This window comes from Leptonychotes weddellii, chromosome 14, assembly GCF_054177405.1.
Source record: "Leptonychotes weddellii isolate Sample4059 chromosome 14, ASM5417740v2, whole genome shotgun sequence".
In the NCBI taxonomy this organism is placed as follows: domain Eukaryota; kingdom Metazoa; phylum Chordata; class Mammalia; order Carnivora; family Phocidae; genus Leptonychotes; species Leptonychotes weddellii.
This window is the reverse complement of record NC_138382.1, coordinates 40587262-40611579: the sequence shown is the minus strand read 5'-3', so window position 1 is coordinate 40611579 and position 24318 is coordinate 40587262. Positions and strand designations below refer to the sequence as shown.

The following is a 24318-nucleotide window of genomic DNA, read 5'->3' as shown; positions in this document are numbered from 1 at the left end:
CACAATCTCTTCCAGAAAATAAAAGAGGAAGGTACACTTCAGGTAATCAGACAAAGACACTAAAAACAAAACTATAGACCAATGGCTATCATGAATGTCAATACAAAAATCCTCAACAAAATATTAGCAAATAGAATCCAGTGGGAATTCCACACTCAGCAAGGAATCTGTTTGAGATTCTGTCTCTCCCTCTCCTGCTCCCCCTCCCCACCCCACTCATGTGCTCGCTCTCTCTCAAAAAAATAAATAAATCTATGATATCATCACAACTTCAGAAAAACTATGCATTTAAATGACAATGGCCATTGTATTCGGGAAATGGGATTATGGGATATGTTTAATAAATTTTAATGTTACCACATTGTTATTTCAATTAAAATGTTTTTACAATTCTAATTTTAAATATTAAAATTTTTTTCTTGCAAAGTAAAAAAAAAGAAATTAAAAGAAACACAGCAAATTTAACCTAAATAAAGTATAACAAAGTACATAAAAAATAAGTTAAAAATTTAATAAAATATTTAAGAAATAGGTTTAATTGGGGCATTTGGATGGCTCAGTCAGTTAAGCATCTGACTCTTGATTTAGGCTCAGGTCTTGATCTCAGGGTCATGAGTTGGAGCCCCACATCGGGCTCCACACTGGGGATGGAGCCTGCTTAAGATTCTCTCTCTCTCCTCCCTTTGCCCCTCCCCACCCTACTCATGCATGCTCTCTCTCATTCAAAATAAAATAAAATAAAATAAAATAAAATAAAATAAAATAAAATAAAATAAGGCTCAACAAAATCAAAGGTTTTTTAAAAATTAAGAAAACAGGTAAAGTCTGACAAGCTTGATCAAGAAAATGGGAGACAAAGGGGGCGATCCAAAAAATATTTTCATGAATATAAAAAAAGATATAATTATAGATTCAATGGACATTGAAAATATGATTACACTATAAGTGATTTTATGCCATTATATTTAAAAATGTAGATAAAATGTACAAACTCCTAAGATAACACACTAAAACTGATACAAGAATAAATGAAACTAAGAATTTATATTTATTAAATAATTTGAATCTATAATCAAAACCCCTCTGTCAGGGAAAACTTCAGTTTCAATGGTTTAATCTTACAAATATTACTTAAGGAATAAATAATACCAATACTACAGCATCCTTACTTTTTGCACAGTAGAGAGAACATATCCCAATTAATGGTGAAATATTGAACATTTTCCCCTCCAGTACCGGTTTCAAGATGATGATGCCTAATAACATCACTTCAGTTGAGTGATATATGGGAGCTTCTAGATAATATAATAAACAAGATTAAAAAATAAAATAGCTGAGGATTGAAAAAAAAAATAAAATTCTCATTATATCCAGATCACAGGACTGTCTACAAACACTTGATAAATTTTAGAATCCATCAGTAATTTAAGTCGTTAGATACTACATGAAAATCAATTTCATTTCTAAATATAAAACACAAGAAAATAAAATTTTAAAATACTATGTAATAAGATTAATATTGTAAACATAAATTTTCCCAAATTGTGATATAGTTTCAATTGTAATATAATAAAAAAATTTTTAAATTACCAAGTTTTTTGTTTTGTTTTTTGAGGTAGGAATGCAGAAATTTATGTGATTCTAGAATATATATGGCAGTGAAACAAGCCAGGAAATGTTAATACACACAAGAACAAAATCAGAGGTTTTCTCTACAGAATATCAAAGTTAATATAAAGCTACAGTAATTAAGATATCGTGGCATTGGCCCAAAATTGAACTACAAAACCAAAGTAACAAAATAGAGCGCCAAATATAGACACACCTACATATGGAGACCCACTTTATAATTAATGGATAAAAGACAATCATTTAAATAAAATGTGGGCATTTGGTAAATAAAATATCAATGTAGAGAAAGGATAACAATTTCCAGCTTCAGATTTCACACATCCATCAATCCCTGTTGAACTCTACATCTAATTATGAAGACCATTTCAATAAAGCTTTTAGAAGGCCATACAGAGACTATTTCTGTGACTTTAGATAAGGAAAGGATTTCTTAAATTGGATACAAATGCAATGACTATAAGAGAAAGAACTGATAAACTGATCAAATCAACTGATAAACTGATAAAATAAGCCATTCAGGGGAAGAAAAGATTTGCACTACATATAACAAAGTGCTACTATTCAGTATAATATAAAAGAACTCATGAATTGATAAGAAAAATACTGAAAACTGAATAGAAAAATGTATAATAAACAAAAGACAACCATATGTCTCATAAAACTTTGAAAAAGGAACTAAACTCTTCAGTAATCAGGACATGTGAATTCTCTCACTGATACGGCTAAAATGAAAATGAATAAAAATATGACTTGTTGAAAAGGGTGTGGAGAAACTGGATTTTGTGAACACTGCTAATGGAATACAGGTAGTTAAACCATTTGTAAAACTCTGTTATTATCTACCACGGGTAATATATGCTGACTTTCTGACCCAGCAATTCTCTTCCTAGGTATATATGCAACAGAAATGCATCAAGTGACATCTCTAAGACCATTCATGGAAGTTTTATTCTTTTTTTTTTTTTTTTTTTAAGATTTATTTATTTGAGACAGCAAGAATGAGCAAGCACAAGCTGGGGAAGGGGGAGAGAGAGAGAGAGAATCCTCAAGCAAACTCCCCGCTGGGCATAGAGCCTGATGTGGGGCTCAATCCCAGGACCTTGAGATCATGACCTGAGCTGAAATCAAGAGTTGACAGCTTAATCGAGTGAGCAACTCCGGTGCCCCTGGAAGTTTTATTTTTAATAACAGCAACCCAAATGTTCATTAGCAGAATAAAGGAGGACATAACTAAATAAATTAAAATTACTGAATTATAACCACACACAATAACATGGATAATCCTCTCACATCTTTTATTGGATGAAATAATTCAAACACAAAAGACTATTTTTTTTAATAACATTCAAATTATAAGTCAATCAAAACTAAATAATAGAAGTCTAAGTTGAGATAGTAGTTATTTTTAGGAAAGAAGAAAGAACATAATGAATGAGGTGTAGCAAGAGGGGGTTTTTAGAGTATTGTTTACATGGGTCTCACTCTATGATAATTGTTTTAAACAATTATGCATTTGCATTTTTTTGTAAGTATTTTACTACTTTTTAAATGTTACAAAAAGGAAAGGAAAAATTAGATAGGTTAGTAAGTAAAAATATCAAATATCTCTCTTGCCTATTTTCTTTGGTAAAATGTATTGAACTTGATCAAGAAAGGAATAAAACTCACTAGCATCTATAACAAATATCAAGAATATCACACTTTCAAGTGTTGATAAAATATGGAGATTTGGAATTCCCATACATTGCAGCAAGGACTGTAAAGTGGTACAACTACTTAAGTTAAACATACACCTACCCTCTGATCCAGCAATTTTACTTCTAGGTTTTTACCCAACAATGAAAATATAGGCCTACCAAAAAATGTGTTTAAAAATGTTCATAGTGGGGCACCTGGGTGGCTCAGTCGTTAAGCGTTTGCCTTTGGCTCAGGTCATGATCCCAGGGTCTTGGGATCGAGCCCCGCATTGGGCTCCCTGCTCAGCGGGAAGCCTGCTTCTCCCTCTGCCACGCCCCCTGCTTGTGTTCCCTCTCTCGCTGTGTCTCTATCAAATAAATAAATAAAATCTTAAAAAAAAAATGTTCATAGTAACTTTATTCAAAATAGCTCCAAACTGGTAACAACCCTAATATCCTTCAACAGAAGATAGGATAAGCAATGAAATGCAACATAGCAACAAATATAAACAAACTATTGCTACACACAACATAGATAAATCTCACAGCAGTATGTTGAGCAAAGGAAAGCCAACACAAAGGAGTGCACACAATATAAATCTAATTATATGAAGCTCTACAGTAGACAAAAATAACCATGTTGATAGGAAATCAACTTCTTGGAAATGGAAATTAAATTGCCTTTTGGGGATGGAAATGAAATGGAAAGTGAGGGAATTTTCTGGGGTGAATGGAAATGTTCTATGTCCTTATTAGGGTGCTAGTTACCTGTAGATAAACATTTTTCAGAACTCACTGAAATTTTATGTTCATATATAAATTGTATGTTAATTGTATGTTATATATATTACTTACATATGCAAATTTAGAATGGGATATTGAAATAATTCGAGATACTGAAATAATTAGAATAGATGGCCCAATCTCCTATTCCCAGATTTGCAACCTAGCAATTGAGACATACATTAGAGAATACAGGGTCCAAACAGAGCTGTAACCAAAGTCTAAATCATGATCCTAATTTTTAATTTTGTGATAGACAGTAGAAATGCAAAATAGAGTAAGAGGTTTTAAGCCCTTAATAATTCAATACTAAAAAAATTAATAATGGAGTAATGTGATTATGATTCAGTAGGTTATTATTGGGGATAATGGCATGAAAAATTTTTGAATAACAAATTAAACACAAATAATGCTAATTTGATATTTGCATTCAAAATCTTATATTTGAAAGGAAACAATATAATGCTGTGCATTATTCAAAAGCATTTGAAAAATAGTTTCCAACTAATTTTATTTAAAAGCAAATAAGGTGACAGTCCAGCAGTGGTATATACAATGATTATGATTTAAACTTACTAATGAATAAAATCAGCAAAGACAACAAATGAGAACTTGCAGAGTATTAAAAAAATCCCCTCTGTCTCTCATTCTCTCTCTCTCAAATAAATTAAAAAAAAAAAAAAAGAAATTTATAAAAAAAAAAAAAAGGGGCGCCTGGGTGGCTCAGTTGGTTGGGCGACTGCCTTCAGCTCAGGTCGTGATCCTGGAGTCCCGGGATCGAGTCCCTCATCGGGCTTCCTGCTCGGCAGGGAGTCTGCTTCTCCCTCTGACCCTCCTCCCTCTCATGTTCTCTGTCTCTCATTCTCTCTCTCTCAAATAAATTAAAAAAAAAAAAAAAAAAGAAATTTATAAAAAAATCCCAATAACTTATAAAATGATGGAAAATGGGAAATGATGAGCAGGCTAATTCATAGTATATATATTCATATTTTCATATTTCAAATATTCATATTCATAATTTCATAAATATATAGAGTGCTAATTTTGCACTAAGTAAAGCTTCTGATTTATGAAAATCAGATATTTTAACAAAAATATGATGCTCAAATAGTACTAATAAGCCTGAATGTTCCAATTAGTCCCATAAAATGCATAAAGCCAAAACTAATAGACATGCAAGGAGAAAATTTTACCAAAAAATAAAATAAAAAGGAAGATTTCATTCAAGTTTTTACCTGTAAAAGCTATAATTACAAAGAAATAAAATAAGGATTTAGATAAAAACACAATATATGAGATTAGGTATCTAGTAAACTCTTTTCGCTCTAAACTATGTACCATTTCTTAAAATGTCCATGATTCATTTCCCTAAACTTATCTTACAGTAAAATTCAAGAAAATGTATGATAAAAATAACCAACTTATTAGCCATGGTTCTCGAAATTTTACCTGATGGAGATATCTCCAAAAAAATCAAAATCCAGGACCAATTTTTATTTATATATAATGAGAATTCCAAAACCATAAGTTAAAAGCATTACTTAAATAGAGGAAAGCAACATTAGAAAAACTGAATAATAACTTGAGGAGTGGTAAGCATAGGCAAAGCAGATTATATACATAACACTATGCACCATGATAAACTTCACATAAAATTGAACACTTGTAGATCTATATAAAAACACTTATAAGGGATAAGGAATATTTGTTACCCATGTGGAACAATTATGAATTTCCTTGCTTTTAAATCACAGAATAAATCATAAAAAATTGAAAAAATTAAACATAAAAACTTTTCAAACTTTGGTCTTATAAATAATAAAAATAGGAAGATAATAATTAAGATATGTAATAGTTCGAACATTTATTAGAAAAAGTGAAGGTTCCAATATAAGTATATGAAAGGTTATGGGGAATTTATACAAAAAGAAATAAGACTAGTAGAGTAAAACTTATGCCAATATTCTTTTTTTTTTTTTTTAAAGATTTTATTTATTCATTTGAGACACAGAGATACAGAGAGAGAGAGAGCATGAGCAGGGAGAGAGACAGAGTGAGAAGGAGAAGCAGGCTCCCCGCCGAGCCAGGAGCCCAACGCGGGGCTCGATCCCAGGACCCCGGAATCACGACCTGAGCCGAAGGCAGACGCTTAACCATCTGAGCCACCCAGGCGCCCCGTATGCCAATATTCTTTCTTGCAAGTTATCAAAGAACTGGCAAAAAGCACCTGGAATAGTGAGCAAAAATTTTATAACAAACCAAACATACTGAATGTTTGCCATAGTTGTCATGAAACTGGCATCTTCATTCAGAGCTGGTGGGATTATAATTTTGTGCAGACTCTTTGGAAATTATTACGAGAATTTACGGCAAATGTCTTATAATGTACATGCCTCTTCTAAGTCATTCTGATTCTAGGATTTTACCCTAAGGAAATAATTCAATAGAGTTTCAAATAGTATGCATGAAAACATTTGTTGCATCATTATCAGTAATACTAAAAAAAAAAAAAAAAAAAAGTCCAAACTTTGAGGACACATTAAATAGAATCTGGTACATTGAAATGGTAAAATTACCAAAAGCCATTAAAAGACTAACTATGGCTACTATTCATAATTATTAAGACCAAAATTTTAAGTGAAAAAGAGATCTATAACATGTAATATATACTATGACAGTGATTATGTAAAAAAGGACTATGCATGTGGAAGAGAATATTCACAAATGGAAATAGTGGTAGAATTATGGCTGATGTTTTAAAGCTCCTATTCCTTGAGAATTTGCCTTTAAACAAATCGTTGTATTTAGACAATATAATGTCTATTTTTAAGAGTAAATTAATGAGCCAAATTTTATTATACTATATCACTGCAAACTTACAAAGTACGTAACAATGAATAGGAAGGAAACTAGGATAGAGAAAATCATTGACCTTCTCCTTATGGAAGAATAAACTGTCCTTCAAGATAAAAGGAGAAGGAAAACTATTGTGCATTAACCAAGTCATTTTGCCAATGTCTGCCAAAGAAATGAGATAGGAAAAAGTCACAGTCCTCACTGACCTTCCAGATACTTGTGACACAGTGTAACTTTGAGGCCTCAAATAAAAACTGCAGTCTATTTTACCTGACAGCAAGCTTTGTACTTTCATTATGCATATAATATCTAATAGATCTTTTGAAATCATTACCTGTCAAGAGGGGAAAAGGAAGGCAGAGGAAAAACCTTGAAGAACAGAATTTGTCAAGGGTCAAAGTAAATGGCAATATGCTTTAATAAGCAATAAGCTCCACATTATCTCTGAGTGGCCTATACACTCATTGGACTGTGGTATCTATACTGAAATGCAGAATAACTTCTTAGTGGCCCAAAATACCCATCTGCAATATCTTTCTATTGATCAGCTTATATGTTGTCAAAAAAAAAAAAAAAGTTAATACCATGGTTAACCTAAATAACACCTAATTGCAAAGATAGATTTTTGAGCAACCAAAACCTTAAGGTGTGTTACATATTTATGATTTTTATATCATTTACATTACTGTTTCATCATATTTATAGGAACACTGAGAAGTAATCTTGTGTTTTTCATCTTTTTAGCACTCACTCAATATCTAAATAATGTATGCATGCCAAGGATATATCCACAGAATAGACATCATAAAATTCAAATTTTATTTGCTAACAATGAGGGAAACAATATTTTTCAGGTAAATGGCTCTTATCACTGCATGCCAGCAAAACAGAAACTGGATCTAAGAACATGGAAAATAATCATTCCCTCTTCTCCCAAACATCCCATGGATCACAACGTGGTGGCAGTGACTGATGTAAAAACCGATGAACGGGAGTCCAGTTATTCAGATTCTAGTTTGCGCTCTACTGTAAAATACTTGCCAACTTCTCTAAGCCTTTGCAACTCATTTTTCTCATTGTATAAAAAAAGAGTAAACCTCAATACACAAGATGGTCTCCAAAGCTACTGCCAGCATTAGGGCACTAATTCTATTTGGAAGCTAGAGAAAATTTTCCCCTTTTATTCTTTTTTTTTTTTTAAGATTTTATTTATTTATCAGAGAGAGAGAGAAAGAGGCAGGCAGAGGGAGAAGCAGGCTCCTTGCTCAGCAAGGAGCCCGATGTGGGACTCGATCCCAGGACCCGGGGATCATGACCTGAGCTAAAGGCAGACGCTTAACCGACTGAGCCACCCAGGCGTCCCATCCCCTTTTTTTCAATAATGCAAAGAAGCAAAATCACTACCTAGGTGGGAACCACAATATGTTTAAACAGTTTGGCAGGTTGTTAAAGCCATGTATTTAACAAAATTTTAATGATACCTACTACAGAAAAACAAAATCTTCCTCCTCCTCCCACAATGAAGTCTACTTGAAAATTGCCCCTGCTAGTAGCTTGCAATAGGCCTAAGGACAAAAGTACGGAATTCACTACCAATATTTTTCTTTAATCTTAAAAGAGGATAAAGTGACTTTCAGGGATTCCTTCAGGTTATGCAGTCTAGCAGAACGCTATAAGTTTCAGAGTACAGTGTATGGCATATAGTGGATTAATTGTCCTTTTGCAGAACCTTTTATGGCCCAAGGTCCTACTTTATTAGTACATCCAGTATTACTTCCCAAGATTCTAAACAGAGCATATTGGTAAGGGAGACAAGCTATCCTAATATTAATTAAAATTCAAGTGAATTTTATAGGAAAAAGGGCTTTACTGAGATACCTTAAAGATTTAAACTCTACGTAATATATTTTATTTTCAGGCTTCAAAGATGAACTTTAAGAACACAGGTTTTAAGAGGATAAGGTATTATTGCCCACTGGATCCAAGCGACGATTTTAGGTTCTACAAATGTCCAACAATTTATCTTGGCAGTTAGTTTCAACTCTAATGCATACCAATACTCTAATAATTCCTACAATTGTGTGTACATATTTTTAAGTTTCTTTTATCTTAAAAGTAAATAGATATCCAACTGCCATTTCAAAATGAAATAGCCTTAGGCCCACTTGTTGTATACAGTTTAAAGCTAATAATTTGACTTTTAGTTACAGAGCTATTTGACTGGATTTGGTGAAATATTTCCTTATCCTTTTATTTCACTGTTTTATGGAAGTCCCAGTTTTCCACCGTATCTGCTAGAAAGTCTCCAAATCATTACCATTTTTGCCTTTTAATTCCCTTATTAATTCAAAATAAATTCAACTCATTTCACTTTAATTCAGTATTAATTCAATTTGTATTTACTATGTAACAAATTCAATAGCTATGTGACACACTAAAGAAACTAAGACTTTAAAGAGAATTCTATGCACCAAGAATATACAGGCTTGCAGTTTCCCTTGCAGTCTTTGTATAAATGCAACATGGAATGGCAAAACAAATAGGAGAAAGTATGTTTCAACATTGTGCATTATTGGTATAAATACTGTAGAAATCACCTATCAGTATTCTGAACTGCCATCTTACCAATATCTTCTACATTTGTTTCCATTTTCCCCAATTTATTTACCATTGCTTTAGGTTGTATACCTTTATATTCCAACTTATTTACCTTTGTAGAGATTGTGTGTATATATATATAGATGTATTTAGACTAGCACTTTCTATATTAGACAGTGGCTCATATGTAATGTTATGTTCTGAGCTGACTCCCTGCCTATTCATCTCAGCAAATGCTAAATAACAGCAAACAACTCAATCAGGAAAATCAGCAGGAATTGTAAATACAATACACTAAAAACTGGGTATGCTATAGTTCCCTGGGAAATGGACTTAACGGTTGTCCAAACTTAAAAGGGATAAAAATACTTTATCCACATGTTATAGAAAGGTATATAGAGGTAGTTGTGTATGTATATGTTTATATTTGTATGTGTATATATGCATGTATGGTTTTGCAATAATGAACATTATTTTTTTAATTTACACATGGAAAAAATGAACTAATTGGTGATGACCCCCCCACTAAGGACTAGCTTATTTTAAAAGTTAGTAGTACATCTCACAAAAGGTAATATGGAAAGCGTGGATTGGACACCTCTCATTGATTCTTATTTCAGTTCTCTTTTAAGCACACTATGTCACTTACCATATACTTCCAAATTCATACAGGTTTAATGAAAAATTTTATAAACATACTTTTCTATGAAATCATCCAGTGTTAATTCACACCTGAGAACTACTTAATTTGGTCTTTACCTATAAAAGAAATAGGCAGACAGTCTGTTCTCTCAAGGCAGTATCTCTCAAAAACCTAAATATTCAAACATTTTAGTGCAATTTGCAAGAAATACTATTCATATGTTCAATATATTTCAAAATATCTATTGTGTGACACTCAGCTCCTATTGGCTTTACCTTGGGAACATCTGATTTTGTTTTAGTAACCACAGTTTCTGCTCATGGCCTACCATTCAGAAATTAGGATGCACCCCCAGTTGTGGCAACATGTGGGAAGCACAGAGTCATGACCAACCACCAGATGGGATATCTGGATATTGGCAAGAATTCTTTATTTTCCTGGCCACCAGCTGACAAACTCCATCTTGCTTCATATACTACTGACACAGAGCAGAAAATAGAAGACAGTCCTGAAAACTAAGGCAGCAGACTGCCCATCAGGAAATTTTAAACTCTAAGGAGTTCAAAGGTTTTTCATTAAGTCTTAATTTTCTTCCCTAAGTAGCCTTATTGTTGTTGCTGAGGCTATCTTTACTGTTATTTGGCAACAAGGTTGAGGGGAAACAGAATTTGGGGGTTTGGAAAACCAAGGTTTCCATTCCCAAATAGTTGATTGCTAATCTGATGAGGAAGCTGCTAATACGATGTTGGCCATTTGTTTATCTTTATGAGCCTTTATTCACTCACATGTAAAGCTGTGATTAAAAATATTACTTGCACAAATATTAAGGACCTGAAATAACAAATAAAAAGTGTTTATCACAGTGCAAAGCACACAGTGGGTTCTTAATGAATGGGAGCTACTCATTATCTTACGAGTGAGTTTTAGATCCTTGTTTCATATCAAATAACTAGAAAAGGGGTTGGTAAACTTTTTCTTAAAGGGCAAGATAGTAAATATGTTAGGCTTTGTAGGTCAAGAAAAAACAATCAAGGGTGTTATGCAGATATTTATATAATCATTTAAAATGCAACCATTTTAAAAATATAAAATCATTTTTAGCTCATTGCCTATTAAAAATAAAACAACCAAACAAAACCAAAAACAGAAGGTGAGACAGATCAGAGCCACCAGCTATCATGGCTCACCCCTGAACTATATGATTACAATTGAGAAAAGAAGTAAAACAACTCAGCCCATTTCCTGTTCTTTTGGTAAAAAAAAAAAAAAAAAAAAAATTGCTTAGTCTCAGCTAAAATGAGGAATGATCTGGGAATTTCATCTATCAGTACTGCTATTATTCCTTAGAATAAAATTCTGTTTTATGAAACTAACCTCAATTGTCAAATACTTCCATCATCCAAAAAATTCTAAGACATAAAGTACACAAACCTCCATGGGAAAAATTCATGACAGGAAAATAAGTGAAAAAAATTTTATGGAGTAAAACATTCCAAAAAAGTTTTCTTTGCCATTCAGAACCTAAATATGGCCTCATAAGTGGCAGAAACACTGCGATTAAAACATTCATTTCTAGGTACACTATAGCTAATACTGACTTGGCTATCCATTTATTATGCACTTACTATGTTCCACAACCTGTTTTAGGCCCAGAGGATATACCAATACACCAACCAACCAACCAGTCACCATCATTTGAAAGCATGCACTTTGATGAAGGAATACAGGCAATAAATAAACAATATGGTTCTTTAGAGGGTGATGGGTGCTATGAAGTATTATGTGTTCAGTGTTCTGAAAATTAACAGAGCAAACAAGAAAGAAACTGCACTGTGTGTGTGTGTGTGTGTGTGTTACATGGGACAGGGAAGTTGCAATTTTATATAGGATACTTAAGGAAGATCTCGCCGCTAAGAAAAGAAGCTGAGGGAGGTAAAAAATATATATATATGTATGTATACATATATGTATATATGTGTATATATACATATATATATATATATACATACCTGTAGTTACCTGGGGGAAGAGTATTCTTGGCAGAGGTAAATAAAATGGCTCTATGGCTGGAAGATGCCTGGCGTCAAAAAGAAACTGGCCATGTGACTAAGGCCAACTAAGGGACTTGGGGGGGGAGGGGAAGAATGTCATAAAAGGTTCTGCCTCAGAAGCCACTATAAAATGGAAACACTGTTAGCCTCCTAGAGAACTTCTTTTAGATAGATGTCTTTTAGAAGCCAGTAGAGAGCTCAGAAAGAGAAAAAGGTAATAAACTGTATGGGGAAGATAGCTTGTAGCCGAATTAGAGAGATCTCAAATAGATTTTTATGATTTCAAAATTCTGTTTCCAAGCCATGAAGTACTCACCTCACATTACAAGTTCTTGTTCTTATACTTATTACTTCTTTTAGACTTCTTTTAGAAGCCACTAGAGGGGTTGTAACAGAAGAGTGACATGATCTAATTTCCATTTTGATAAAATTCCTCAATCGTTATTTGTTTCTGGGATTCTTTTTGGTATTTGACAATGAGTATAAGTAAATTATATATTATAGTGAGAGATTTTCTTCAGCCTAATAAGTATCATTTATTTATTTTAATTTCTTTAGCTTTATAGTCATTTTTCCTTCAAAGTAAGAAGTTTTCAATAGCCAAATTATCCATTCATCCATTTGTTGTGAAAACCAATAAAGATATATACAATATATGTTAGGTATCAGTTTCTGTGTGTGTCACCTACAATATAAGGATGGTTCAGATGTATTAAAAAGGCCTATAATCTATTGGTAATACAACAGTAAGAAAATACAGGGAAAACAATGCCAGTTACAATGAAGAGTAATCCAATTCATCATCAAGCCATAACACCTGCTATATCTTATTATCACTAATTCTACTACTAACAATGCTAATCATGATGACGATAAATTAAATGGTCAACCAAAGAGCAAATGGGTGGCTTCTTGGGAAAATAATTTCTATCATTAACTCTATTTGCTATCCAAAGGACCTCATTTTCCATTTATATAAAATGAGAAGGTATAAAATTCTTCTATCTGTACTTCCTCATGTTTTTAAACATTTTTAACTATTCTTGGTTCAGTTTCATAAAAGTGTCTACTTTTATAGAGGTTTGACAGTCTTTACCTTGAAAAAGATAAGAATTCAAGATTTTTTTTTGAGAGTTTCCTGAATCATTTGCTACCAAGTAGAAGCAATCAAAGTGCCACCAAATTAGAATTGGTAATCAATAGCATAAAATCATGTAGCAGTGTGGCATGGGTTTCCAGCGAGGCATATGAGAAAGGACACAGGATTAGACATAAAGAGGGACTTAATTTAAATGCTAGCTCTGTGACTTGCATTGCTGTTGGCATGTCCAGTTTGTATCAAGTTAAATTTATTTATTGTCTTGTTTATTTCCTTTCTATCTAGGACAAAATTTTATCTCAAGGAAATTAACTGACCTGACCATAAAGGAAGTCAGAACTACTGGGACTTCAGTGCAATTGAAGCTAGATGAAGAAGTACTTGAAATATTGGGGGACTGTTAAGAACTGCAGGTCAGAAACAAACAGCATGGGCACTGGGTGATAAAAATCAAGAGTGGTATAAATGGTGAAGGCTGTCTAAGGGTTCAGAAGCTATAGAAACCACAACAAGACTGATCAGTAAAAACTTTATTGAGGAGGCTGATCATGCATAAGAAATGATATTTGATGGAGAGAGGTAAGGCTTCAAGAAATGGTATCAGAAAGGGCATTTCAAAGGAATAAAACAGCTAGTGATCCTAGTTGGTAAAACGTGGCGCATGAACACAGCAGGGGGACATGCCTACATTTAGCTGCACTAGAGAGCTCAGAAAGAGAAAAAGGTAATAAACTGTATGGGGAAGATAGCTTGTAGCCAAATTAGAGAGATCTCAAATAGATTTTTATGATTTCAAAATTCTGTTTCCAAGCCATGAAGTACTCACCTCACAAGTTCTTGTTCTTATACTTATTACTTCTTTTAGACAATTGTCCCATACTTGATTAGATCATATTCTATACTGAATTTTGGGGACAATCAATATAATGGACAAAGAAATCAAATTGTATTGAATATGGCCATGAGAATTTGTAATAATGATATCAAAAGTTTGTGTAATAAAAGCTCATACCTATTTTTTTTTCTGTCAAAGCTTTTCAAGTAAAGAGCTTTTAGCTTAAAGTTAGAATTATGGGTTACAGGTTATAGTTTGCTTTATACTGTAATTTTTCTAACTAGCCATGTGAACTTAAAAATGTTGTTTAAGCTCTCATCTAAAGTTTATTTTGTAAACTTATAAATCGAATAGTTTGGATTAAATATCCTGTGAGATCATGTCCAAATGGAATATTTTAAATTATTTTTTTTAAGATTTTACTTATTTACTTATTTATTTGACAGAGAGAGGGGGAGAGAGAGAGAGAGAGAAGGAGCAGGGGGAGCAGCAGAGGGAGATGGAGAAGCAGGCTCCCCACTGAACAGGGAGCCTGATGCCGGGCTTGATCCCAGGATTCCGGGATCATGACCCAAGCCCAAGGCAGATGCTTAACTGACTGGTGCCCCTATTTTAATTTCTATAATTTTATTTTTAAAGAAAAATTATCACATGAAAATTAATACTAATATCATAGACCAGGCCTAGACAACACCTTGAGAAGGTAAATCAATTTACTGTGAAGTTTCTAATAAAACCAATCACCCCCATCATTTAAACAGTTTTCAGTCTGAACTGCTGAGAAAGGATGGACCACAAGGAATAATGGGAAAAGCATGTTTTTATAAATTAGGTACCAGAGGTTGAACCTCAATCTTAAAACTCTAGTGACCTTGAATATATTACTTAAACTTGATGAGTTTCATTTCTTTTTTGCACATAATGTGGTTAATTATATATATATATAGGGGCGCCTGGGTGGCTCAGTCGGTTAAGCATCTGCCTTCAGCTCAGGTCATGATCCCAGGGTCCTGGGATCGAGTCCCGCATCGGGCTCCCTGCTTAGCGGGAAGCCTGCTTCTCCCTCTCCCTCTGCCTGCCGCTTCCCCTGCATGTGCTCTCTCTCTTTCTCTGTGTCAAATAAATAAAATCTTTAAAAAAATAATATATATATAATATTATATTATATATTATATTATATTATATTATATTATATTATATTATATTATATTATTATATTATATATATTCTCTATACCTCTTTTTGCTTTTGAACCACTGTCCTCAAACCTTTACTGGCTTTGCCGTTTGCCTCTTTGGGCAGAAGCTGAAACTGGTGGATCATATTTTCCTTTGTGGTTGACTTAACTCATCTATTTAGATTGATTTTGGTATTTTTGAGGAATTTATCTTACCCATGAATCACATATCACAGAAGCACAGTATGTTTGATCTGGAAAGCAAGTCTATTCCTCTCATTTTACACATGAGTAAATAGTCAGAAAAATTAAATGACTTTCTCAAGATTAAACAGTTGTAATATTTCCTCACTGATTCTACCCCAGGAGTGTATATAGAGTCTTCTACATGGCCATTGCATTTTAATTCAATTTCTAAAATTTTACTCAAATCAGTCCTACTAGTTCATTGCAAGTTAACAATAAGAAAAAAATATTTGGAAATTTGTTCTTTCTCTCAAACAATGGACTCTTGAAGTTCAAAGTCATATTGTATTAAATAAAATATTGGTCATTTGGTAGAAAGTTTATAAAAGTAAAAAATAAAGCCTGAAATGATCCCTTATTTATCTTAATATTTATATACCAAGTCTGTGTCGCAAGTTGAGCACAGATTGAGATCAGAAAACCGGAACAGATGTAACAAAATGGAAATATGTAAAACAAAAACAAAATATCACTTCTACGACACTAATAATGTGCTATATTTGCCTTTCTTTATATAGTCTCTTTATATAGTCAAGACAATTTCCTGAAAATAAGTTCTTTGTTTTCTGAAAGCCCATCTGCTCTTGATGTTTACATATTATCTAATGAGTTGACTATTATAATTTTCATCATACATCCCAGATTTATTGCAAGATTCAAGTTTCAGCTTAGTTCTCCCTTCATGTAAACTTGCTTGACCACCTCGAAACATAGTTAGCACCTATTAGAAGCCAACATCATTCTCTGTGCACACTCCCTAGACTCAGTGAGTAACAAAATAAAGTCTTTTATCCAACTTCATATCGAAAAGGGAAAAGGTGAAATCAATGGAACAATAAAAACTGCAATCTCTTTTTGTCACATTTTATGACCTCATCACCAACAAACTCCACAAGGTCATCACTCCTTGTATTAGTCTGTTAACGGTCTGGGCACAATCACTGCTACCTTTTGAACTGGCTTTTTTTTTTTTTTTACAATATTGCTTTTTGTTTGTTTTAGTGGATGTTACTATAGGTTCTCCCCTTTTGTTTAAAATGAACCTCAAAGAAGAAAGTTATCACAGAATGCAATAAATCCATTCAGGAAAGATACATGTGCTCCTCCAAAAATACCATTCCAGATAACTTCTGATGCCCAGACATATCAATTCTTTACAGTCAATTCAGATATCAAACCAAAAGCAGGCAAAATTAATGTACTCAATATACAGCTGATCTCAATTCCTACTGTAACTTCTTAAAATGTAGAAGAAAAGTACTTTCCTAGATGTGAAAAATAATCTAATATATATATGATGTTAGCATGGAGATAGACAAATTTTCTTTCAACAAATAACAAAATCTTAAATGTGTAATAAAAAGATTCATCCAGTTTGGTTAATATTTATTTGATTATAACCTTTAGTTCCTTGTTAAAATATTAGAGCCAAGAAAGTTATATTTTAATCCAAAGTCAAAATAATAACCTATGATGTTTTTTAAAGTTTACTTAGATTTTATTTATTGTAGCAATGAGTTTAATGTGACTTTAGAAACTTGTACTAATGAAATATTGGAAAGTTAGGTAGGAATGCCCAGTTATACAGATCCTATGAACTTTGCTCATAATTGTCCTCTTTAAGTATCAGGATAGTTTCTGTCTTCTCAATATCCTCCAGGGAACTTTGCATTCCATTCCCTGAGTCTCTCTCTACCTCTTATCAGAATACTGACTTTTTCCATGCGGTTGTTAAGAACATGTACATCTTCAGCCTTTACCCAGGAATTTTTGCCTACCTCTTCACATAACTAAATCCAGGATCTCATTCACAGTTTCTGTCTTTTAGGGAATTTTTAAATTTTTCCATCCTCTGTTTATCTCAGAGGCCAGACATCGTCTGAATATTCACTTATCTCCTTATTGTCAATTTTAGGTCATTAATTTTGCATCAACATGCCCATATGCCTCCTATTTTGAATTGCATGGCAACCACCTTACTTTGTATTTCTGTTCATAATTCTATCAAGATCTTACCAATTCCTTTAGTTCCACGAATAAACTCATAAGCAGGAATAGTTATACTTTTCATTTTAAGCCTTCATTCTGAAATTAAGACATGGTTTTGAACAACTCACACAATGCCTTAGTTACAAAGCTTCTCCTACTATAATATGAAAATAAGCTTCACCCTAACTCCACTTCAGCTATCAGCTTTCAAGTCCAAAATGGACTTGAAATCGACTTTTCAAGTCTATTTAAACTTGAAAAACTTGACTTGAAGTGGACCTGAAAAGGACAAAACAGACTTTTCAAGTTCAAAATCTTAAAGCTCTAATCTTTGCAAAGAGCTTCCCATTTTCCCTCTGCCTTACTTCCTTAATCCCAGCACACCTGCTTCCTACTCCTTGAGTCATCTCGATCACTCCCTTTCTGCCAGTTTCAGAAGAGAAAGAAGTGTGTTTTGTCCCTTTCTAAGCTGAACTCAGAAGCTGAAGTCACTCTATCTTAATGTGACTTAATGTGACTTACTCATGTAACTTTAGGCATGATATTTAGGTTCTTAAATTTTCAGTCTTCTCATCTGTAAAATGGGGTTATTAAAGTTCCATCAGGGCGCCTGGGTGGCTCAGTTGTTAAGCGACTGCCTTCAGCTCAGGTCATGATCCCCGGGTCCTGGGATCAAGCCCCACATCGGGCTCCCTGCTCAGCGGGAAGCCTGCTTCTCCCTCTCCCACTCCCCCTGCTTGTGTTCCCTCTCTGGCTGTCTTTCTCTCTGTCAAATAAATAAAATCTTAAAAAGATAAAAAAATAAAATAAAGTTCCATCAAATTAATTAAGTAGTGGGGGGGGGATGGGTAAAATGGGTGAATTAAGAGTACACTTAATCTTGGAGCGCCTGGGTGGCTCAGTTGGTTAAGCCGCTGCCTTTGGCTCAGGTCGTGATCTCGGGGTCCTGGGATCGAGCCCCGCATCGGGCTCCCCGCTCAGCGGGAAGCCTGCTTCTCCCTCTCCCTCTGCCTGCCTCTCTGCCTACTTGTTCTCTCTCTCTCTGTCAAATAAATGAATAAAATCTTTAAAAAAAAAAAAAAGTACACTTAATCTTGATGAGCATTGAGTAATATACGGAACTGACAAATCACTGTATTGTACACCTAAAACTAATATAACTCTATATTTTAACTATACTGGAATTAAAAAATAATAAAAAAGAAAATAAAATAATATTAAAATAACACACATGAATGCTGGGCAAATTTCCTGACATTTCAAGTATAATAAAATGCTGTGAATATTTGTAATTTATCTCTTTTTTGTTCTTTAGATAAACAATCAGAAATGTTTGCAAATATTCATGTACCAAGGTTGTAGTAAAGTCAATGAAGCTAAATACCACAATGTCATTCACTACAGTTAAGGGACAGGCTTTGTAAGGGAAGCCTGAAAGCCAAACAAGAGAAAGAGAAGACCCATGATTCACCATATTATCATCATCCCAGGAAGAGACTTGCAGTGGCCAATGGGATAGTGTCTCCAAAGAGGAAAAAGGCCCCCTTACTTTACCTATTTATAGTGTAAATAAAGAAACATACTTTGGCAGGGATCAACAGGGAGGACTTAGGCATCAAGCAATCTACATCTCAATTTTAGCAGCAAGGAGAATTTTCTGAGGATTCTTAAGTAAGTTAGCTTTCCAGATCCTTATGAAAATTGAGATTCAAGCTTCTGAGAAAAGGCACAACTTGGTCCTGTAGGAAACTGAGTTTCATTCATTCATTCTTACTGAAGAGGAGGGAGCCCACTCTCCTATTTACTCTAATGCATGTTGACTTGATATTCTGAGGCCAGTAACCCTATAATTCTCCTTATTGTTCTACAAATGTATGTTTGGTAAATACCGTTTCTAAGTGAAAAATCACAATCAATTGGTAAGAGTTTAAATAAGTTATATACATTTGGTGGAAAACTAAAGGACCATTTAACAAAGTTTCTTAACAAGAATTTTAATTTTGAAAAGGAAAATAAAACAATTCAGAGTAGTAACTAAAAACAGCTTATAAAATATGATAGATATGAGAATCTGATGTACTTGAAGTTTTGTAGAAATCATGTTTGCTTCTTAGAAAGAAGAGTAAAACATCAAAATATCGGATTTAACTTGACAGAAATATAATAGATGGTGAGAATCATATAAACATTATTTAAAATACATGTATCAATTAAGGAGATACAGAGTATTCTTAAAGAGAATCTAATTACCCATGACTAGTATCATTTCAAATTCAAGGAAGTTTTAAAAACAGATTTGTGCTGCATAGCAAAACTAAAACTTGGGAACAAAAAGCAAGTAGTCTATTAAACATCACTGTCAATCCTATAGAAATATAAGGCTTTGTGGAATTCCATTGATTTGCATGTACATTTATTCTGTTTGTGTTCATAAAGCCAACATTACTGAGAAAGCCACACACCAAAACCAGCATCAGCAGAAGTAGCAGCAACAACCACAATGAACACAGAAAAGAAAAAGCCATAAACATTCATTTAGTTCACTAGAAGCCCCATTATCATCACTGTAATCTTCAAAGTTAGATCACTCTGTGGTAGCTTCAGATTTAATGTTAGAATCTTCTGCAACTAAATTGAAGAAATCAGCTGCTATCATCTTCTGAGCAGGGAAATTTATTCTGTGTAATTTAATGTAAAAGAACCTTTCATACTTGTGACCATTATGCTTTGCCACATTAAAGCAGTAGCAAGACACACTGAAAAGCCAAGGGGAGTTTTACAAGCTAGACTGCTTTACGGACACTACAAAGAAAGAGAGAAACACAACTTAGGACACTGCGTGCTCTTAATGTTTCCGAAGCATTTTCCCCTGGTTTGTATATGTTGCTCCAACACTGGATTTTTATATAACAAACTCAAACTGATGTTTATGCTGATAAGGGTCAACTCTAATGGTGGATTTAAAAGTCTCTTAAAGAGATCTGTTCGTACTTTTAGTCTGCCCTCGGATGATTTTGACTCAAATAATCTACCATTTATAAGGAAGCCTCAGAATATTTGTAATCTCTACATCAAAGCTGAAAAGAATAGGATCCTGTATCCCTTTACACCTGACCTGCTATTCATCATGTTGAATAGGTCCTAATATCTCCACAGATGTTGGGTTTCATTAGCATTAAGTTAAAATCAACATCTATAACATGGCCTCCAAAACCTTACAGGGTATGGACCCAGCCTACCACAAGAGTACCTTCTTGTGCTTTTCACCTTCTTGCCTTCTAATGGAGATTCACCCACAGCAGTTCTACCACAGTTCTTGGAATTTATCAGACTCTTTTCTGATTCAGGACATTTCCTCTTCATCCTATCTATGCTTTATACCTGACTCAAGAAGTCTCTGCTGCCCTCCAGGATTAGGTTAGGTTTTCTCATTTGTTAGTTATTATAACACCTTACACTCTTCCTTTGTAGTACTTTTCCAAAAGTATTTATTGAATTATGCAATTAATGAATTGCTTAAAACCTTCTCTTTTCCAACCCACCAAAATGCAGGTTTCGTAAGAATAGAGGCTGTACGTCTATAGTTCTTTATATTATCACCAGTGACCAGAAAATGGCTTTACAGAAAAGATACTCAATAATATTGGTTGCAAGAATTTGGGGATGTCCCTGCCAGGTGCTTTGCATATGCCAGCTAAGGGATTTGGGCATTAACCTGGCAAAACTGTAGGAGCCAATATACGTGACCGCTGATGGACTATCAGTCCAACATATTTTAAGAGAGATTTCTTTTTTTGTCAGATGCTGCAAAAGGGGAAAATATGCTGTTCTGACTGAATAAACCCCAAAGACTTCTACCTTCAGACTTCAGAATATCCATGTTTGCTTGGGGAAAAAAAGTAAATATTAGTCTATCTGGCATTATCCTGCCATTTCCCTATGTATTCTCCTAATTCAGGCACTTTTACCAAATGGGTTCTCCCTAATAATCTCTGCATCTTAAACATGCTGAGCACTCACACTCCACCAGGGCAATATAAATTAAAAGCTTACACTCTTCCTAGCAGTACTCACATTTAGGCATTATCAATATCTTTTCTTTCTGGACTTGGAAAAAAAACTCAAAAGACATAAACAACAAAACAGGTTAAAAATGGTATTCTAGGGTGCCTGGGTGGCTCAGTTGGTTAAGCGACTGCTTTCGGCTCAGGTCATGATCCTGGAGTCCCGGGATCGAGTCCCACGTTGGGCTCCCTGCTCAGCGGAGAGTCTGCTTCTCCCTCTGACCCTCCCCCCTCTCATGCTCTCTCTATCTCATTCTCTCTCTCAAATAAATAAATAAAATCTTTAAAAAAAATGGTATTCTAGGCATTGCAGGTACACTACAATGAGGCTAATGAAGAAATTATAAAAGTTTTATGATATGCTATGTTCTATTGTGACTCAATAGTACATTAATGACATTAAAAATGACCCATTAATCACAAACATTGAGCTAATATACTCGCTGCACTAGGCAATATATACCTTTCAATTAAAAAGGGCATATATTTTATAATTTAAAAGACAAAATAGCTGAGTTCAAGGCCAATAATGTAAGGAGAACTCTAGAATTCTAAATTTCAAAAGTGCAATTTGGTTATTTCATGTACCATAAATCAATGTCCCGTGTAATCAAAAAAGGAAAAATGAAAGTCTGTCTAAATTAATAATAGTTGAGCAGCCCATGTATATTAATCTAATCTAACGGGTTTTATTACTCTGCAGAAATTTTCTCAAGGCTTAATATCTCTTATATAAAAAAGAAAGGATTGGGATTGATTAAAAAATATAATTGAGGAAAGTATTCATTTCAACTATAAATGAAAACTGGTAATGAATGAGCAATGAATGACCATGAGTTCTGTCATTGCTCAGTAATCATATTTAACAGAGAAATATAGTTCAGATTAAAATATGCTGAGATAGAGCTGGAGAGGAATTAAAAAAAAAAAAAAAAACTAGGTATTTTAATTTCTAATTAGGTGCCTTGAAGCGGTGAGCAATTTCACTAAGACTAAATTGCCCTTGCTACTTAAAGCCTTATAGCTAGATGATATGGTCTAACAACCCTAACACTTTCACAATTAAAGTGCATAGGTTTTTGTAAAAAAAAATAAATAAAAAAATAAAGTGCATAGGTTTTTGTACATTTTAAAATATTTGAATAAAGCTGCAAAGTACAGTAAAATAACTGGTCATTATAAAAAGAGTTAATATAACTATTAAGAAAAATATCAAAATATGGTTGGGTACAAAAATATGGTTGGGTAGATATATGTGTGATGTGTATTTAAAATCTATAAAAATAATATGATAAAACAAAACTAAATTAGGTAAGAAAAATTAAGCAAAGAGAAAAATGTTCACATAAAGGAACATAAATTTGTTTTATGGTTACACCACATAATCTGTACATCAGTTATAAGAAGAGAATCTCAAATGGATTGAATTTCTATCAGCCAAGAAGAAAAGAAAAAACAGATTCTATGATTCAAAATGTGTCAAAAATGACATCAGATATTTAGAAGAATTAGTAATATTCATAGTACTTAGTCCAGAAAAATTTTTCCTAGAGGCTATCATAGGGCTCTGTCAAACAATGAACAATACCTTAGAGTGAAAATGACACACTTGAATTAAATATTTATTAATTATTCTATGCTCTGCAACCTACTAGGTGGTAGGTATTTAAAAAGTGAACAGAACAGGCATGTGCACACCTAATCTCAGCTCATCTCCCCAAGCGCCAACCCTAGTCCCCCATGTGGTCCCATTTCTGCTCCAACAAGATGAAAGAAACTATCACAAACCAGGAGAAACTCGCCAAACTGCAAGCACAAGTGCTCAGTGGTGGGAAAGGAACTGTGCCTTGAAAGAAGAGGGTCATAGAATGGCTATAGCAAATGATAAAAAACTTCAGCTCACCTTAAAGAAGTTAAGGGTAAACTATATCTCTGGTATTAAAGAAGTGAATATATTCATGAACCAAGGAACAGTGATCAACTTTAACAACCCTAAACTTCAGGCATCCAGGGCAGCGAACACTTTCACCATTCCAGGCCATGCTGAGGCAAAGCAACTGACAGAAATGCCGCCCACGATCCCAAACCAACCTGGTGCAGATAGTCTGAGTAGTTAAGAAGACTGGCTGAAGCTCTGCCCAGTCTGTGGATGGAAAAGCACCACTTACTGGAATTTAAATAAAAACTGGAAAAAAAAATTAAAAATAAATAAATAAATAGATAGATAAAGTTTTTAAACCTTTAAAGGAAAAAAAAAAGGGAAAGCACAGCTTACCTCCAGAGAGGAGGATGATGAAGTTTCAGATCTTATGGAGAATTTTGATAAAGCTCCCAAGAATGAAGCAAATTGAATTGAGTCAACTTCTGAAGAAGATAAAACTTGAAGAAGTTACTAAGAGTGGCTATTTTTTAAAGATTTTATTTATTTGAGAGAGAGAATGAGAGAGAGAGAGCACTAGAGAGAGAGAGAGAGAGTAAGCACGAGCGGGGGTCAGAGGGAAAGGGAGAAGCAGACTCCCCACCAAGCAGATAGTCGGATGTGGGACTGAATTCCTGGACCCTGGGATCACAACATGAGCTGAAGACAGACACTTAACCAATTGAGCCAACCAGGCACCCCTAAGAGTGGTTGTTTTATATTATGACGGCATTTTAAAATTTTCTTCATG

At 33.8% G+C, this 24318-nt stretch overlaps 1 pseudogene; it reads left to right on the top strand.

Moving 5' to 3' along the window:
- The first annotated feature begins 23416 nt into the window (after window positions 1–23416).
- Window positions 23417–24000, top strand: LOC102727260 (transcription factor BTF3-like; annotated as a pseudogene).
- The last annotated feature ends 318 nt before the right edge of the window (window positions 24001–24318 follow it).